General features: G+C 39.3%; 1 protein-coding gene across 3 annotated transcripts in view; it reads left to right on the top strand.

Annotated features, from left to right (window-relative positions):
* TMED8 (transmembrane p24 trafficking protein family member 8) overlaps positions 1 to 15,556 on the top strand; it is a 47,055-nt gene that overhangs the window by 2,970 nt on the left and 28,529 nt on the right. Inside the window, exon 1 of one of the 3 annotated variants that reach the window (XM_025392700.1) lies at positions 551 to 763. The exons of the other annotated variants lie outside the window; for them this stretch is intronic. The gene's annotated coding sequence lies outside the window, so the exon portion shown is untranslated. Of the gene's footprint in view, positions 1 to 550; positions 764 to 15,556 lie in introns of those variants that run through there. 3 annotated transcript variants of the gene reach the window in all.

Below are 15,556 nucleotides of genomic sequence, written 5' to 3'. Positions count from 1 at the left end.
GAGGATAGGCGAGGGATGTTTGCTAAACATCCTGCAATGCACAGGGCAATCCCCATAACAAAGAGGCATCTGGCCCCAGATGTCAGTAGTGCTGCTTTTGGGAACCTTGTGTTAGAGTTAAGCTGGGCTTCCAAAGCAGTGTGAAAATACTATATTTGGCCTGGATCAGAGGCTTGGGAGTAAACCCCTAAAAACTGCTTTAAACTTGGAATTTGTTTGATTGGATCCTTGTGCCATCTTTCTCTAGAAAATGATACAATGAGTAAGCAATAGAGCTCTAAGAAAGAATGAAATTGAATGAGATTTCTCTCACCCTCTCAGAGAGAAAACAGCAGTAAGAAATGGAATTGGATATTCAGGTGTTCTGTTTGTCCATTGGAATACCTGAGACTGAGTAATTTATAAGAAAAGAGTTTTAATTGGCTCTTGGTATTGCAGGGTGTACAGGAAGTGTGGTGTTGGTAGCTGTTTCTGGTGAGGGCCTCAAGAAGCTTACAGTCATGCTGAAAGGGGGAACAGGTACCTCACATGGCGAGAGTCAGGAGAGAGAGAGAGAGAAACCAGAGGAGGTCCCAGACTCTTTTAAACAACCATATCTCAGGTGAACTAGCTGATAACTCACTTATCATCAAGAGAGTGATGCCAAATCATTCATGAGGGATTCATCTCCACGATCCAGTCACCTCCCACCAGCCCTCACCTAACATTGGAAATCACATTTCAGTGTGAGATTTGGAGGGGACAAACATCCAAGCCATATCAGGTATTATTGGATTAAGGGTTTTGGTTTTTCGGTGTATCTTATTCCTTCAAAGCAGGAATGTGTCATTCTCCAGAATAACCATAACTTGTTTTTTAAAAGTGTTCTCTGCCGAGAATACCTATTGAGTGTCTTCATGTTTGTTAGCTGAGGTTTTGGTGAAAAGGAAGAAAAGAATTTATGTTCTTATGAACTAAGCTCTCCAGTGGTCATGGTGTTCTTATTGTTTTATACATTGTAATTGTTTTTAATAGTCTTTTATTTGAGGCACCTGGGTTCTTCAGTGCCCAAGAGGAGAGATGAATCGTTCTTTAATTATGAAACTCTCTGAGGCATACTTGTTGCATCACTTAAAGACAGGTTTTTTTTGTTTTTGTTTTTGTTTTTTGAAGTTTAAAGGAAAATAAAGCTCTATAGTGATCCTGAAGTCAGCAGTAGAACTTAGTTTGGTGTGTATGTCCCCCAGAGCTATCAATCCATTTAGATGCTGAGGATGGAAACAGGTCAGGTAGATTTGTTCATGGTTCTAAGTTAGGAGTTAGAATATTACAATAAGTCTTTTTGCGGTGATGAAAATATTTCATATCTGTCCCAGCTACTCAGGAGACTGAGGCAGGAAAATCGCTTGAACCCGAGAGGCGGAGGTTGCAGTGAGCCGAGATAGCACCACTGCAGTCCAACCTGGGCGACAGAGGGAGACTCTGTCTCCAAAAAAAAAAAAAAATTCTGTGGCTATTTCAATTTACGTGAATTAAAGTTCAAAATTTGGTGGCTACCATGTTGAATGGTAAGAATCATTGTGAGTCTATGACAAACAGCCTTGATGTTTTTTGGTTTTCTATTGTGGTTTTATGTCATAACGTTAACATTTTGTCTGCCTGTGGCTTTCTTTTTCTTACAGTCGTTGTGTTTTTAGTGTCCAGATAGTCGATTAGTCAGAGAGTTGATTAATCATGTCGTGATTCAGTCTAAACAGTATAACCAAAGGTGCACAATCTGAGTGGCCACTCAGGAGCATGTCCCACTCAAGAGCTGAAGAGAAATTGGATCACATGGTCATTAGATTTGGTTGGAACATAAGCTCACTTAATTTGTTTTCATTTAAGCCTCTTGAGTCTGTAACCACATAGCCTGCTTTTAGTTCCTCTGCACTGGAATCTAAAATGACAGGCTAATTATCTCTTTGCAGCCTGTTTACTGAGGGGGAAATCCTCTGAGGCCTGTTCTAAAGAACCCTGACCTGATATTCAAATGCTTTTGAAAAAAACCTGCTTTTTGGTTCTCCTTGTAGGGAAAGTACGACGTACACAGTAAGTCTGAATCCCTAGCATGATCAGAATGTCTGAAACTAGACCCTTTGGTAACATAGAAAGAAAATGCACATTTAAAAATTGTCAAATATAAAATAAGTTATTTTAAGGAAGTTCCTTTTTTCTCTCTCACCTTCGCTTTAGTGGCCATCAGTGATAAATTAAGTTATTGTTAAGCTTCCATTTTCCCTCCTTCGTTCATTGTTTCTGAGATTTTGGCCACTGAGGAACCATGGTAATGACTTTGCCACACTAGAGAATACCGTTACAGTATTAGTTATTTACTGTTTTTTCTTGACATTGACATTTAATTGACATTTTAATTGACACTTAAAAGTTTCATTCTAAATAATTCTTATGATATTACTAGTTTGATGTATCCATTTTTCTTAATATATACTAGAATACGTATTTTTAAAAATAAAAAACATTTCCCCACATACCATCTAAATTTGCAAAGTCTGGCCTGATTTCTCAGATCTCTTCTAGGAATACTTTCAGAATTGGCTTATATTTGGCTAATATAATAAAAGCTATACTGTAGGAAAATTGGCTTTTTCTTCTTCATAGTGGCTTAAATTTCACTGAATAACTTCAGGAAACCTAAAAGGCTGTGCTCATAATTCTCTCTCACTGAAACAGGGCTGCATCTCCCACACTTTATACTTCTAGAAATAAAGTTATGTTTTTCTTTCTCCTTTTCTTACTTCCTGCCGCTCTGAATCCAATTATAAGTTGTTTTACCAGTAGTTCTTACATAATTTAGGGCATTCTTTAAAATTAAAAATAATTTAGGGCATTTCTTTAAAATTAAAAATAAAAAACTCAACGCCTTATGGGATGGAAACAAAAAAAACCAAAAGCTTATTTTTTTTCTAGTATACATTAAGTCGTTAAAATGCTAGGAGAAGGGGTGCTTACCGTGTGAAAAATGCTCAACCTAACTCATAATAAGGGAATTGGAAATCCTACCTACACTTGGTAGTTTGCTAACTCACTTTGTTGGTCGGTGTGCCGAAGCAGACACTCCCATGCATTGCTGAGATTGTAAATTGGTACAGATTCCATGGAGGGCAATTTGTCGATATCCATCAAAATTACAATATATGCCCCTTTGACTCATTCTTTCCAGGAATTTATCCCATAGATTTATTTATTCTCCTGTTTAATGACATAGATAAAAGGTTATTATGGCATTGTTTGTAATGGTAACAGATTAGAACGAACATGAATATCAGTAGGAAACTGGGTAAATACATTATGGAATATTCACCCAATGAAATATAATATTAATCAGCTGTAGAAAAGAATAAGGAAGTTTTTCATGTGCAGTTATGGAAAGGTCTTTGAGATATAAGTGGAAAGAACAAAGTACACAGTATTATGTCCAGCATGTCCCCCCCCGCCTTGTTTTGAGACAGAGTCTTGCTCTGTTGCCCAAACTGGAGTGCAGTGGTGCGATCTCGACTCACTGCAAGCTCCGCCTCCCAGGTTCAAGCGATTCTCCTGCATCAGCCTCCCAAGTAGCTGGGATTACAGGCATGTGCCACCACGCCCAAGCATGCCCATTTTTTGTGTAAAAAAGTGAAAAAGTGTGTGTGTGTATATACACACACACACACATACTTTTTATATGCATAAAACATGTTTCGAAGACCACAAAACTGAATAACATTGATTGCTCTTGGGGGTAGGAACTGACATGGGACGAAATTTTCACTGTATACTTGTATGCTTTTTGAATTCTGAATAATGTAGATAAATTAACTATTCAGAAATAGTTAATAAAAATAGTCTTTAAAATATATAAATATATGTGTACATAGATATACATACACACAAGCTTAGCGTGAGACTTCACTATGTTTATATCCTAAATAAGAGCCTTTCTATAGGTCTGTTTTCTGTTTCTGCTTATCAGGAACTGACATTTTCTAGACCTTTTTCTCTCAGTGAATTTTTTATAAAATAAAGGTTATAAGTCTCCTTAGAGATTAATTTTATGTTATTCTTTAAATCCATTACTGTCTTTCATTATTATTTTTTTTTTTTTGAGACGGAATCTCGCTCTGTCACCCAGGCTGGAGTGCAGTGGCCGCATCTCAGCTCACTGCAAGCTCCGCCTCCCGGGTTTACGCCATTCTCCTGCCTCAGCCTCCCGAGTAGCTGGGACTACAGGCGCCCGCCACCTCGCCCGGCTAGTTTTTTGTATTTCTTAATAGAGACGGGGTTTCACCGTGTTAGCCAGGATGGTCTGGATCTCCTGACCTCGTGATCCGCCCGTCTCGGCCTCCCAAAGTGCTGGGATTACAGGCTTGAGCCACCGCGCCCGGCCTGTCTTTCATTATTTTTGTGCTAGTTTCATTTCTGTCTAAAAATTTAACCTTTTTGAAGTCTTCATTATGATCCAAAGGACAGGATAAGCCGAAGGGGGATAGACATACTACTTAGACAAACTGATATTATTAATCAATTAATCAATAACAGAGAGAGGGCAGAATTTTTTTTTTTTTTTTTGTGGAGACAGAGTCTCACTCTGTCACCTAGACTGAGCGCAGTGGCATGATCTCGGCTCACTGCAACCTCCGCCTTCTGGGTTCAAGCGATTCTCCTGCCTCAGCCTCGCAAGTAGCTGGGATTACAGGCACATGCCACCACGTCCGGCTAATTTTTGTATTTTTAGTAGAGATGGGGTTTCACCATGCTGGCCAGGTTGGTCTTGAACTCCTGACCTTGTGATCTGCCTGCCTCGGCCCTCCCGCCTCAGCCCTCCCGCCTCAGCCTCCCTTACAGGCATGAGCCACTATGCCTGGCAGGGGGCAGAATTTTAAAACTTCTATTTTTGTTTCTATTTTATTCACTAAGGTATATTCAGATTGATACGGGTAAATAGGCAATATGGATTTCTGTTGTCAGTAATGGCAGACTAGGTAATTATCTCTCATCGGGGACAATTAGAAAATATGGGTGAAATATAAACATCTGCTGGAAAATACTGGAGAGATAGAAAGATAATGAAGAATTACCTAGCTGTGATCCATGCGAAAGCTATAGAGATCCAAGGGCAAGAGTCTATTTTGGGGCTCCTTTGTCCCCTGGGGGTACATGCTGGATTCCTGAGTGGGGAAGCTGAGTGACAAGGTCATGAAAAGTGCCTCTTTGAACTAAAGTAACAGGAAATGGATTAGTGTTCAGGACCTATCATGTAAGGGGGAGTCTGGTGAACTCCATTTCCTTTGGGTTAGGGCCATGAAAGGCCATGCCCTAAAAGTAGGTCGTTGCAGGGAGTGCAACTCAGCTTCAGAAACAGCTAAGTTCACAAATTGGGATTTTTGGGTGGCTTTGACAAGCTGGTTCTAAAATACATATAGAAATGGAAGGCCACAAATAGCAAGGACACTCTTGAATAAGAACAACAACATGGAAAGATTTGTTCCATCCAACATCAAGACTTATTTTAAAGTTTTTAAAGAGTAGTCAGGCTCTAGGAATAGAATCAAAAGCTTAGAAACATGGTTATATGGACACTTGCTTTGTAACAAAGATTGTTAACATAGAGCAGTGGGTAAGAGAAGGTAAATGTTTCTGGGACAATTGAATATTCTAAGAGAAAGGAAAGTAAAGAAACTTAATCTTTACCTCACACATGATACACAAAAAATCAACTCGGTAGATTATAGAACAGTATGTGAAAGGCAGTACATAAGCACCTATAGGATACGGGAGAATATTTTTGGATCTCAGTATAGTGAAAAACATCTTAGGACACACAAAGACTAAGGAAGGAAAATTTGATAAATTTTGAATACACGAAAGTACTTTGGTTTATCAAAGGCCACCATTAAAAGGGAAAAGTCATGTCACAGAGTGGAAGCAGGCAATTATAATACATATACCTGACAAAAGGTTTGTATCGAAAACTCCTATAAATAATAAAAAGAGGCTGGGCGTGAATGGCTCATGCCTGTAATCCTAGCACTTTGGGAGGCTGAGGTGGGTGGATCATGAGGTCAGGAGTTCGAGACCAGCCTGGCCAATATGGTGAAACCCTGTCTCTACTAAAAATACAAAAATTAGCCAGGTGTGGTGGCGCATGCTTGTAGTCCCAGTTATTGGGGAGGCTGAGGCCGAAGAATCTCTTGAACCCAGGAGGTGGAGGTTGCAGTGAGCCAAGACCATGCCACTGTACTCCAACTTGGGCAACAGAGCGTGACTCCGTCTCTAAATAATATAAATAAATAAGTAATAAAAAAGACAAACCAGTAATAAAATTGGCAAGAGACTTGGACAGGCACTTCAAAAAAGAAGATTTTTTTAATGGTCAAGAAATACGAATCATCAGTGAAATACAAACTAAATTAGCATATATCTACCAGAATGGCCCAGATAAAAAATGTTAACATGACCAAATGTCAGAGAAGGTCCAGAGTAATGGAAATGATGCTACAATGCTGGTAGCATTATATTTGGTACAACCCCTTTAGAAAATAGTTCAGCATTATCTACTGAAATTTAACATTCAAATTTCTATGACTTAACCATTATATTCTGACATTTATATCCAACATAAATGCATGCACCGTAGCCAAGAGACAAGAATATTCATAGCAGCATTATTCATTATAGCCCCAAACTGGAGTTAACCTAAGTATCATCAACAATAGATAGGTAGCTCATGGTGGATTCATGGAATAGTGTACGGCAATGAACGTGAACAAACTGGCTGGGCACGGTGGCTCATGCCTGTAATCCCAGTACTTTGGGAGGCCGAGGCAGGCGGATCACCTGAGGTCAAGAGTTCAAGACCAGCCTGGCCAACATGGTGAAACCCCGTCTGTACTGAAAATACAGAAATTAGCTGGACGTGGTGGCGGGTGTCTGTAATCCTAGTTGCTCAGGAGGCTGAGGCAGGAGAATCTCTTGAAGCCGGGAGGTGGAGGTTGCAGTGAGCCGAGATTGCGCCATTGCATTCCAGCCTGGGGAACAAGAGTGAGACTCTGTCTCAAAAGAAGAAGAAGAAGAAGAAGAAAGTTAACAAACCTACATACAGTTACATGGATGCATCTTTTGATGGATGCATCAAAATAATGACTGAAATAAGCCAGACCCAAAAGAAAATATTCTGTATCATTTTCCTTTCTATAGAATTCAAAAAACAGGCCCAGTGAAGCAGCACTGTTTAGGAATGCTTACTTAGGTGGCCCAGCTATAAAGAAAGTGAGGAAATAATGTCCATAGTTGGGATAATGATTTTCTTACCTTAAGGAGGAAAGGATCAGGTGATGATTGGGAAGATCATGAGTGGGGCTTCTGGAGTGTTAGAAATGTTCTATTTCTTGGCCTGGGTAGTGTTTGTGATAATTTATTGAGGTATACACTTTTGTGTACTCTTCTACATTTGCGTTATTATTTCACAATAGAAAAGATTTACTTTTTTTTTTTTTTTTTTTTTTTAAGAGAGTTTTTTTTTTTTTTTTTTTTTTTTTTTTTTAAGAGAGTCTTGCTCTGTCACCCAGGCTGGAGTGCAGTGGTGTGATCTCGGCTCACTGCAACCTCTGCCTCCGAGGTTCAAGCGATTCTCCTGCCCCAGCCTCCCATGTATCTGGGATTACAGACACACCACCACGCCCGGCTGATTTTTAGTAGAGATGGGGTTTCACCATGTTGGCCAGGCTGCTCTGGAACTCCTGACCTCAAGCCATCTGCCTGCCTCGGGCTCCCAAAGTGCAGCAGTTACAGGCAGGAGCCACCGCGCCCAGCCTAGAAAAGATTTTTAAGAGTCAGTGTATAATGTAGTTAATAAGAGTGCTGGCTTTGGTCTTGGATTGCCTGAGTGCATATCACTTCTATTTGTATTTGCTGGTCATCTTGGGCATCTTGATTTCTCCGAGCTTCAATTTCTTAAACTATAGAAAGGGAGTAATAATAGTATCAACTTCAGTGGTTCTATAATTCCGTGCAATTCAGTGACTATTCAGTATAATGATGCCTACAAAAAGCTTAGAAAATAATTGACATATAGTAAGTGACCACTGATTCTTGATTATAATAACAAAGATGATCAGAATAAACATAGAATAGCTAAGTACTTTAATTAAGTTCAGATTTCTGGACCCAGTGAAATTCTATCCAGGAATTTTGGTCAGAGTTCTTTTTAAAAGCCATATAAGTTAATTCTGGCTGCCTGAAGCAGGAAGAGGATTTATTAGAAGGATAAAGGAGGCTCACTCAATTGTTAGAAGGCTGGAGGACTCCAGAGGCTCAGCAGCAAGAACAACTTGGCTGTTTGGCTGCCACTAGATGGATTCTGTCTCTCCTTTGTCCCACTCCTGTTTCACCTGTTAAAGGTGGAAATATTTTAGATTGTGTACTTGTTCCCTGACTTCCTGGTGCTGAGAAGAGAAGGATCTTCCATTTTGACTTCCACTGAGTACTATTGTCAGTGACAGTTCTCCCCACGGAGGAAAAGGTTGAGTATTTTTGAAAGCCGGAAGATTGACAGATGACTGCTATGTCTGGGGTCCTGAAATAACCTGCAAATATAATTGTGCACCATCTTTGAGGGATGTCTGGGACTAGAAATGGACATATATACTAGTTATCCTGTAGGGAAAGAGTGTAATCCAGAATCTGGAGACCATTAAAATTGATCCAGATTTTCAGTGGAATATGTCATTTGAATGTAAAGAAAATATGTGTTGCTAGGAGCCAGCATGGGCAAACTAAAAGCACATTTGACTGCCTAATTATTTTCTAATTGTAGCCTTTCTAGTCTTTCATTACTAGTTAGGTCCTTTCTCTCTCTCATGGACTTCTGCAGAGGCCTCCTATCTGATCTTGTAAAATCCATCTTACCTATGGCTGCCATAGAATTGTACCAAAAAAATACAGATTTGACCATGTCATTTCCTAGCTTAAAATTATTAATCACCTTTGGGATAAAGGACCTTCACACACTTTTTCCTGCTAGATGGAAAACTTCATGAGAGCCAGAACTATGTCTGCTTTTGATATTCTCTCCAGTACCTAGGATGTGGCCAGGCACTTACTAGGAATTTGGTAGTATGGAGTTAAATCACTGGGACCTGTGGCTCTCAGTTCATCTCTCTGCATTTGTGCAATGGCCTCCAGCCACACTGAACTGCCATGGTGGTATTTTTTTGTGTTCTTCGTTTTGTTCATTCAGCTTCCTCTGCCTGCAGTGCCCTTTTTCACTTGACTTGGCCAAGTCCTGGTCATTCTTGAAGGCAGTGCAATTGTCATCGCTTTTAGGAAACCTTTAACACCTTTATTCCCTAAATTAGTTAACTATATGTGTATCTGTGACATCTAGTGCATAATTCTATCCTAAAGGATACCACACTTATATTACAACTGTCTGTTTATGAGTTTATGTTCCTCACTAGGCTGAGGTCCTTGAGGGCACAAAGCATGTCTAATTTAACTGTATATTCCCTGCATGGAATGTACTGCCTGACATATAGCAGGGGCCCAGTAAAGTTCTGTTGAATTTAGGCAAAGTCATTAACCCAAATTTCCCTTTTTCATGTGGTTGCTATATATATAGTATATTTTGATTTTGGCAAAATATTTGGCAGAGTGATATTTGAAGGAGATTCAGTGGGCTGCTTTAAATGCATAAATATCATTGTTGAGTGGAAAAGGTAGGTTAAGTAGTATGTGTGGTCAGAATTCATTTATTAAACAACAAAGAAGGCAACTGATTTTTATGCATAAAAGAGCTTATTTCAGCCATATGAGCTATTAAAGGATGACAAATTAAAACAGTAGTGTTTCATCATGTTCTATCTATAGAATGGCAGCAGTTGTAAGGAATGATTATACCTAGTGTTAGTGAGAATGTGGGGAAATGGTTACACTCAGATATCCACTCCCAGTAGAAGTGAATTTTGGAGAGAAATTGGGCAATGTGTATAAAATTGTTTATGTGTATACCTTGACAAAGTTTTTCAGTCCTGGGGACCTGTCCTATAGAAATGAAGTAAAAAAAGGCTTAGATAACAAAATGCGAGCTGGGGGTGGTGAGGGTGCCTGTATTCTCAACTACTTGGGAGGCTGAGGCAGGAAGATCACTTGAGCCCAAGAGTTTGAGGCTGCAGTGAGCTATGATTATGCCACCAGACTCCAGCCTGGGCAACACAGTGAGACCCCATCTTTATAAAAAAATCATGGCTCATGCTTGTAATCCTAACACTTTGGACGGCCCATGTGGAAGGATTGCTTGAGCCCAGGAGTTTGAGACCAGCCTGGGCATCATAGGGAAACCCTGTCTCTACAAAAATATTTTAAAATTAGCCAGATGTGGTGATGCACACCTGTGGTCCTAGCCTCAGTCTCCTGAGTAGCTAGGAGCTACTCAAGAGGTTAAGGCTGCAGTGAGCTGTGATCGCAACACTACACTTGAGCCCTAGAAGTCAAGGCTGCAGTGAGCTGTGATCGCAACACTACACTCCAGCCTGGGTGGTAGAACAAGATCCTGTCTCAGAAAAAAAAAAAAAAAAAAAAAAAAAAAAGTACTCTAATGCATTAAAAGATAAGAGAAGTGCAAATTAAAATTATTATACCATTCTTCACATATCAAGTTCTGCCAATTTTCCAACAGTTTGACAACATACTCTGATGTGCCAGGTGTGGGGAAAGAGGTCCTCATATATTGATGCAGTGAATGTAAAATAGATGATCCTTGTGGAGAATGTGGTTCAGAAATTCCACTCCCAGGAATCTATCCCAAAGATACACTGGCGAAAATATGAAATATGCACAAGGCATTGTAGCACAGTTTGCAATAGTAATAGACTGGAAATAACCCTAATGTCTATCAGTAGGGACATGAGTATGGTGTACATCCACACAGTCAAGTATGCCAGTTTAAAAAGTAATGAGCCAGCTGTGGTGGCATGCACCTGAATCCTAGCAACTCAGGAGGCTGAGGCAGGAGGAATGCTTGAGCCCAGGAGTTTGAGTACAGCCTAGGCAACATTAAAAAAAAAAAAAAAAAGGAATAATGTTAGGCTATTTATTTGAGATATTATTATTATTATTATTATTATTATTATTTTAGAGACTGAGTCTGACTCTGTCACCCAGGCTGGAGTGCAGTGTCATGATTATGGCTCACTGGACCCTGGAACTCAAGTGATCCTCCTGTCTCAGCTTCCCAAAGTACTGGGATTACAGGCCTGAGCCACCATGCCTGGCCTCTTCTTTTTTAATGTAGGAATTTATTGCTATAAACATCCTTCTTAGAATTGCTTTTGCTTTTGCTGCATCCCGTAGGTTTTAGTATGTTACATTTCCATTCTCTTTTGTCTCAAGATACGTTTTCTCTTTTGATTTCTTCTCTAAAATATTGGTTGTTCAGGAGCAGGTTGTTTAATTTCCACATCTTTGTGTTTTTCCCTGAATTCCCTCTGTTATTGATTTCTGGTGTTTTACCATTGTGGTTGGAAATAATACTTGTATGATTTCAGTTATAAATTTGTTAAGACTTGTTTTGTGGCCTAACGTCTGATCTGTTCTGGAGAATGTTACGTATGCAGTGGAGAAGAATGTGTATTCTGCTACTGTTGTATGGAAAGTTCTGTGTATGTCTGTTGGGCCCATTTGGTCCCAAGTGTAGTTCAAGTCTAATATTTCCTTATTACTTTTCTGTCTAGTTGATCTATCCATTGTTGAAAATGGGATATTGAGGCCCCCCACTATTTTTGTATTGCTATCTATTTTCCCCCTTCACGTCTATTAAAATTTGGGTTATACCTTTAGGTGCTCTGATGTTGAGTGCATATATATTCATAATTGTTATGTCCTCTTGATGGCTTGATCCCTTTATCATCAAATAATGGCCTTCTTTGTTTCGTGTGACAGTTTTTAGACTTTATGTTGTCTAAGTACAGCCACCTCTGCTCTTGGTTACTGTTTACATGGAATATCTTTTTCAGTTCTTTCACTTTCAGCCTGAATGTGTTCTTAAAGCTAAAATGAGTCTCTTGTGGGCAGCATATAGGTTGGGTCTTAGTTTTTTAAAATCCATTCACCCACTTAGTGTCTTCTAATTGGAGAACTTAATCCATTTACATTCAAACTTATTGTTGATAGGTAAGGATTTACTTCTGCTGTTTTGTTAATTGTTTTCTGGTCGTTTTGTAGGGCCTTTGTTCCTTTCTTCCTCTGTTATTTTCCTTTGTGATTTGGTGATTTTCTATAATGCTGAGCTTTGATTCCTTTCTCTTTATTATTTGTTTATCTGGGGTGGTTTTTTGCTTTGTGCTTACCATGAGGCTTACATAGAACATCATCTTATAGTTAGAATAGCTTATTTTGAACTGGCAACAACTTTAGATATAGAAGGAAATTTACTCAACGTAATAAAGACTACTTGTGAAAAACCCAAAGCCAGTGTCATAGTCAATGTGGAAAAATGAAAACTTTTTCTCTATGATCTGGCACAAGGCAAGGATGACCACTCTCACCACTTCTATTCAACATAGTAATGGAAGTGCTAGCAAGAGCAAGCAGACAAGAAAAAAAAAAGGCATACAGTTAGCTGAATGGTAGAAGTTATATCCATTTGCAGATGACATGATCTTATATGTAAATAACCCCAAAGACTCTACAAAAAAACCTTAGAATTAATAAATGACATCAATAAAGTTGCAGGATAAAAAATCAGTGTACGGGCCAGGCACAGTGGCTCACGCCTGTAATCCCAGCACTTTGGGAGGCCGAGACGGGCGGATCACGAGGTCAGGAGATCGAGACCATCCTGGCTAACACGGTGAAACCCCGTCTCTACTAAAAATACAAAAAAAATTAACCGGGCGAGGTGGCGGGTGCCTGTAATCCTAGCTACTCGGGAGGCTGAGGCAGGAGAATGGCATGAACCCAGGAGGCAGAGCTTGCAGTGAGCTGAGATGCGGCCACTGCACTCCAGCCTGGGCGACAGAGCGAGACTCCGTCTCCAAAAAAAAAAAAAAAAATCAGTGTACAAAAATCAGTTGCATTTCTGTACACAGTAACAACCTATCCAAAAAAGAAGTCAAGAAAATAATCCCAATTTACAGTAGCATAAAAATACTTAATAAATTAGCCTAGCATGGTGGCCCATGCCTGTTGTCCCAGCTACTCGGGAGGCTGAGGTGGGAGGATCGCTTGAGCTCTGGAGGTCGAGGCTGCAGTGAGCTGTGATTGTGCCACTGCACTCCAGCATGGGTTACAGAGGCCCTGTCTCAAGAAAAAAATAGTTAAGAATAAACTTAAACAGAAAGATCTGGACACTTAAGACTATAAAACACTGATGAAAGAAATTAAGAAGACACAAACAAATGGGAAGACATCCTGTGTTCATGATTTGGAAAAATTAATATTGTTCAAATGTTCATACTACCCAAAGCAATATGCAGATTTAACACAATGCCAATCCAAATTCTAATGACATTCTTCACAGAAATAGAAAAAAACAATTCTAAAATTTGTATGTAACCACAAATACCCTGAATATATAAGCAATCCTAAGAAAGAAAAAGTTGGAGGCATCACACTTTCTGATTTCAAATTCTGTTACAAGCTATAGTAATCAAAACAGTATGGTGCTGGTATAAAAACAGACACACAGACCAGCGGATCAGAATTGAGAGCCTAGAAATAAACCCAAGCATATATGACCAACTAATTTTTAACAAAGGTACTAAGAGGACACAGTGGGGAAAAGGCAGTCTCTTCAATAAATTGTTCTGGGAAAACTGGATTTCCACATGCAAAAGAATGGAAATGGTCTGGGCATGGTGGCTCATGCCTGTCATCCCAGCACTTTGGGAGGCCAAAGTGGGTAGGTCACTTGAAGTCAGAAGTTTGAGACCAGCCTGGTCAACATGGTGAAACCCCGTCTCTACGAAAATACAAAAAAATTAGCTGGGCATGGTGGCATGCACCTGTATTCCCAGTTACCCAGCAGCCTGAGGCAGGAGAATCACTTGAACCTGGGAGACAGAGGTTGCAGTGAGCTGAGACTGTGTCACTGCACTCCAGCCTGGGCGACAGAGTCAGACACCGTCTGAAAAAAAAAAAAAAAAAAAAAGGCAAAGGATCTGAATGGATGTTTTTCCAAAGAAGATGTAAAAATGACCAACAGGTACATGAAAAGATGTTCAACATCAGTAGTCACAAGGGAAATGCAAATTAAAACCACAATGAGATATATCACCTCATGCCTGTTAAGATGACTTATCTTTGGTAAGAGATAACAACTGTTAGTACAAATGTAGATGATGCAGCCATTGTGAAAAATAGTATGGAAATTCCTAAATAAAAGTAGAACTACCACATGACCCCGTAATCCCTCTTCTGAGTATATACCCAAAGGAAGTGAAATCACCACCTCAGATATCTGTTCATTGTAGCATTATTTACAATAGCCAAGATATGAAAACAATCTACGTGTCCGTTGACAGACAAATGAATAAAGAAGCTGTGGTGTGCATACATACACACAGAGGAATATTATTTAGCCTTATAAAAGAAAGAGATCTTGCCATTTGCCACACATGGATGAGCCTAGATGACATTGTATTAAGTAAAATAAGCCAAACACAAAAAGAAAAATACTGCACGATCTCACTTATATATGTAATCTTAAAAAAAAAAAAAAGTCAAGTACACAGAAACAGAAGAAAATAGTGGTTACTAGAGGTGGTAGTAGTGATGGTAGAGGAAAGGGAGAGGTGTAGGTCAAAGGATACAAAGTAGAGATACATAGGATGAACACGTCTAGAGATACAATGTACAATATGAGAACTTTGGTTAATATTGTGCTTGGGATTTTTGCTAAAAGTAAATTTTAGGTGCTCTTGCCACACACAATGGCCAACAGGTATATAAAAAGGTGTTCAACATCACAAAAAGAGAGGATATGTGTGGGATGCTGGATTTATTGATTTGCTTGATATGGTAACCATTTCACCATCTATATATACATCAAAACATTATGTTGTACACCTTAAACATATACAAGAAAAAATTTAAAGTAATGAGGAAGAGCTGTGTAATCTTTTCCAGACACACCATGAATGGAGTTCCAATCTTGGAATGCCACTTTTTCTGGACCTCTCTTGAATGACCATGTTAATTCATTCATTTTTTTTTCCTATTATTTGTCATAGTTGTTGAAAGCCAAAGAGCTGCTGCTGAGAGCTGTACATTTTTTCTCACTGTCAGAGTGCCCATGATGATATCATCCTGTACCACAGAACCTGAATTACATTTGAAATTGGCAGATTGAGATACTCCATTTATCAAAACATCTCCAGATAATCATGTGGATCTTTTCTTTGCAGCTCAGACTCTAACAACAAAGGTTTGCCTCCACCTGTGTGTACCAGAGTGGCACTGAAGCCAGGTTTCATTATTCCTTTGATATTCATTAGTATTTCTTTTTAAACTGTTTTTTTGATCAAGTAGAAAGCCACTCTTC

This window comes from Theropithecus gelada, chromosome 7b (assembly GCF_003255815.1).
Source record: "Theropithecus gelada isolate Dixy chromosome 7b, Tgel_1.0, whole genome shotgun sequence".
NCBI classification, from domain to species: domain Eukaryota; kingdom Metazoa; phylum Chordata; class Mammalia; order Primates; family Cercopithecidae; genus Theropithecus; species Theropithecus gelada.
Note: the sequence above shows the minus strand (reverse complement) of the source record. Positions and strands in the feature narration are given on the sequence as shown.